At 35.5% G+C, this 4,948-nt stretch overlaps 1 long non-coding RNA gene across 1 annotated transcript in view; it reads right to left on the bottom strand.

Moving 5' to 3' along the window:
• Positions 1 to 4,124, bottom strand: part of LOC109222895 — a 6,569-nt gene extending 2,445 nt beyond the window's left edge. Inside the window, exons 1-2 of the long non-coding RNA XR_002067476.1 lie at positions 3,772 to 4,124; positions 2,972 to 3,107 (exon numbers count right to left, since the gene is read on the bottom strand). This is a non-coding gene — a long non-coding RNA (uncharacterized LOC109222895). The remainder of the gene's footprint in view (positions 1 to 2,971; positions 3,108 to 3,771) is intronic.

Below are 4,948 nucleotides of genomic sequence, written 5' to 3'. Positions count from 1 at the left end.
ATATATATATAGCTACAGCAGAATACAATTTCCATACAATTATGATACAACTTTACTACTATTTTGTAAGTATTTTGTATGTCATGTGTTCTTCTTCTTCTTCTTCTTCTTCGAGTTTCAACCTGAAATTCATCCAAAATCAAGTCTAATCTTCACCAAAACACTCTCAAAATTGAGATATAAACTCCAAATAATATTTCCAATTATTTGCACCAACACCCAATCCAAACAAATAATGATTTTTGAAAACCCAAATTCAATTTCAAAGTTTCAAAGCTTTTTAATGGCTATTAATGGTGGAGAGTAAAACACCTTTAGGGGTGGCAATTTGAGCCCAAATCCATCTAACCCGTCCAGAGATTAATGGGTTAGGTTACAAATATTTTAGCTCATGGGTCAATTTGGGTTGAGCCCAAGTTAATCCATTATATTTTATATCCTATTCTGACCTATTAAGCAGCCCAAATACAACCCATGGAACTTACCCAAACCAAAAGTTGACCTCTTTTCCAAATAAACCGAACCTCGATACCACATTCATCAAAAAGATATGGCCATCTCTCTAGGTTGCACAACCCCTTTAGATCGTTCTATTCGTGCTTGAAAAACAACCCCATCGCTCCTTTTAATGGACATTCTTAGTCGTCCTCCTCGATTTCGATTCATACTGAAAAATAGGTGAATAGTTGATAGCAGATGGGGTCAAGCTAAAGGCAGAGCTTAGAATTGGATTTTCTAGTTGGAAATCCGTTAGAAAAGCTGTAAGCATGCCAATTGTGCTTGACGAAGACCAACAATGGCCTTATGAAAGCGACAAAGATGAGTAGGCTTAGAAGGATCAACAAATCCAGGAGGTTGTTGCATGTATACCTCTTAAAGTCAAAGACCATGGAGGAAGGCATTTTTCACGTCAAGTTGGCGAATGGGCCAATTTCGTGAGTTATCTCAACCCAACTTATATAGAAATTCATTTAGTTGCCCCAATTTTACTTTTTTTTTTTTTGTATTTTCAATTTTATGTTCTTTTGTTTTTCTGCATCACTCACCCGCCCCACCCCATCCCCAATATTTTTTCAACTTACACATTTAAAGGTAAAAGGTTTTTTTTATGCAAAATGAACATAGTTCTAAAACATGGATCAAGTTGGGCGGGTTGGGTTATGACCCATTGTTTAGCCCATCTTGACTCAGCTCATCTTAGCCCAAGTACACTTTGGGTTGGGTTGGACAATGACCCATTTATTAACCTAACCCATCTTGACCCGCCCAAATTCAGCCCAACCAGCCCATTTGCCACCCCTAAACACCTTCAAAATTTACAATTTCAATTTGAATACCAATTGTGCAAAATGAAAGAAAATTGCTAAGTTAAAACGATTGAAATCCATTGATGAATTCCATTAAAACTCTATACAACAAGAAAACACAAAAAAAAATAGAGAACATCAAATGAAGAATCATTGAAAAAAAACAGAGAAGGAGAGTAGAGAGACGAAGACAAAGATATAGAGAGAGAGAGAGAGAGAGACAAAGAGAGAGGGTGGGCAAGTATAAAGGGATAAGGAAATAATTGATAATCCTTATTCAATTCCTAATATAAAGGAATACTCATTTAAAACTTATTTGTATATACTTGTAAATTGTATATCACCGTGTAATTAAATTGAAACTTGAGTAAAGAGGGTAATAAGGTTTCAAATTGTGATGACCCAATAGTTCATCTTATGAATTAAAAACAAATTCTATGTTATGAGGCCTTAAATACCTTATTTTATCCCTCCTCGATTTACATGCGCAGCCCAGACGTGTTTCCGGAAAGCTATTATGTTGAAAGTTGATAAAAATAAGGAATTTTGCATAAAAACCTCATTTGAGTTGACTTCGGTCAATATTTTGGTTAACAGACCTAGACTCGTATTTTAACAGTCCTGGTGGGTCCGTATCGAAATATGAGACCTGAGCGTATGCCCGGAATCGGATTCGGAGATCCCTATCCCGAGTTATGAATTTTTGTTGAAAATCTAAAAATTTATTTGTCTTTAAGAAATTTTTGATGTTTGATCTCGTTAGTATCGGGTCTGTATTTTGGTTCGAAGCCCGGTACAGGTCCAATATAATATTTTTGACTTATCTGTAAATTTTAGTGGGAAACGAAGTCGGTTTAACGTGATTCGGACGCGCGATGGTAAAAATAGAGATTTCAAAGATTTTTTGAAAATATTATTTGATTTGGTGTTCAATTCATAGTTTTAGGTGTTATTTTGGCGATTTGATAGCGCGAGAAAGTTCATATGATGTTTTTAGACCGGTGTGCACTTTTGGTTTGGAGTCCCGCGGGGCTTGGGTGTATTTTTGGATCTTTGGTTGAGAGACTAGTAAAGTTAAGAAATTTGGGAGTTTGACCATTGTCAATATCGGATTAAGACGACATCTTTTCTGTAATTTGAGTGCGCGAGCAGGTCCGTAGCGTGTATTATGATTGAAATTCATATATGGTTTGTGTCTGGGAGGTTCTGGATGAGTTTCAAGGTAGTTTCAGATCATTTTGGAGAAGTTTGGGTTTTGCTATTTCCTGGTGCGACACTGTTCATTCGCAATTGCGAACCTTTTATGCAAATTGCGAAAACACAGTTCATTTGTGTCACACCCCAAACCTGGGGAGGCGTGACTGGCACCCGGTGCCGTGCTGGCCCAGGAGAACCACTCTGTAACTCATGATCGTTCGACCAAAACTAGAACCTACATAGGTTGAGTTAGCTGAACTCATTCCTTTTGTAACTATCATGGGCCCACATGGCCACAACTTATAATGTACAACTGTAAGTGGGAAACACTGTATCAATAAACTATCTTTCTTAAAACATCAATACATATGAGCCGTCAAGGCCTCTGACATACTGTACAAACTGAACCTTTGTCTACAAAGCCTATAAGAATAATTGACATCAAATGGGATAGGGTACCGGCCTACCTGTAGGTCTGTAGCAAAATTCTGGCACGATGACACATAGAGTCGGCTGCACTCCGAGTGAGATGGAGTCTTACCCATCCTTCGCTGAATTCTAATCTCGTCTACTATGAAGGCTGGTCAAACTGATTATCTATACCTGCAGGCATGAAGGCAGCGTACCCAACAAAAGGGCGTCAGTACGAATAATGTACTGAGTATGTAAGACATGTAAATAAGTATATATAAAGGACATGGAAGAAACATGGAGTAAAGGACTCAACTTGTATGTCTGGATAGCTCTGTAAATCATGAAATATTTATAATGTCATGCATATGCGTATAAATGTCATGTAATGCATAGGTCTGTACTTACATAACATCGTCAAGCCTATGAGGGCATCCCATCATATCATCTTAGCCACTGTGGGCAAAATCATCAACGTATACCAGCTGATCAGGTGGTGGTGCGTATATAATGCCGTAACCTTTTTCCATATCCCATTTAACTACATATATACGCGTATATAATGCCATCTGGTCATGGATCAATGTACATATATAAATGCATGAAATGCATAATAAATATGTTAATAAGATTTTCTCGGAATGCCATAAAGAATCAATATGCCTTTCACATAAACTTTATCAAATACGTATTTTTTTAGACCCATGAACAGAAGATATAATAATTCACATAGGGAATCAAGAATATAGACACCCCTAGTATTTCTATGAATAGAGTCATTTATGGAAATTGTGCATTTGCTCGTTTTGTTTGTGACGTATAGATCATGCCAAAAAAAGAGAAGGGATAGCCTTACCTGAGCCGATTCTCTTGACAATCCCTCTAACACACGTTAATTGCGACGAAATACGGGATAAGTCGTATGAAAAGCTCGAAGCAATCACGTCGCTAATGTGTAAAACTTCACATCTGGTTGTAGTGTCTTGTATTCTATTAATTGGTTACCAAAACTCCATAGCCAATATTCCAAACCTTGTCAGCACACACTTAACCTCTCAAATAGTTCTTCTCCCATAATCAAGCAAGAAACCGAGAAAAGGTCCAGTCTTGTAGTTTTTGAAATTGAATTAGAGTAACATTCATTTGCAAAATACTTCAGAGATGTGAAAAAGATTGGATTTTTACGACAAAATTGAGGATTATGCTTGGTGGGTGTCCACTAAATTGTCAAGGAGATGGATTTTTCGAAGAATAAAAAAAAAGTTTGATTTTTTTTGGGGGACAGAATTGAAAAGATGTATCCTTCAAAATCATAATATTCAGGCAATAATTAGGTGCTAAAAAGAGAAATGGTCAACACCAGACGCATAGCCTCCCTCCTATGTTTATTTGAAACATACCACAAGATTGATTAGAAGATCAACTTCAAGACAATACACGCCACTCTCCTTTTAAATGCCTTGATTTTCAAATTATGTACTTATCTCAGCAAAACAAAGCAAGTGAGCTTTATTGGAGTCTTTACACCTAGGAAATGTAAAATTCTACTATATGTTTTGCAATTTTGACAACTTGTATGAAAGCTTAAGAGTCACCAAGTATTATTAAGTGGCTGCCACGTTTTTTTGGCTATTAAGCTTATCCACAATTTCCTTAATTAACTTGTTAATTTCACACTAACCAATAATTAACTAATTATCTTAAATTACTTAATATACTACTCACTTTTAACACACTTTATATATTTTACTATCATGGTCATGTGGTACCATATAAACTTAATACATATACTATTATTTTATTAAAACATCCATGTATAAATACATATATATTCTCAACTTCTAATTTTCCTAATCTCATATAAAGAGTGCAAATTTTCGTATGTTTAATCCTTAAAATGATTAAAAAAAAGGGATAACCTTCTTTTCTTGTAAAAAAAATTATTCATATCTTTACAATAAAGAAAATCTCACAAAAATTTCTCATATTATGTGTATAATTTAAAACATATTCGAAAGTAGTAATATTAATAA

The sequence above is a fragment of the Nicotiana attenuata genome, chromosome 2, assembly GCF_001879085.1.
Source record: "Nicotiana attenuata strain UT chromosome 2, NIATTr2, whole genome shotgun sequence".
NCBI lineage: Eukaryota > Viridiplantae > Streptophyta > Magnoliopsida > Solanales > Solanaceae > Nicotiana > Nicotiana attenuata.
This window is presented reverse-complemented; position numbering and strand designations above follow the sequence as displayed.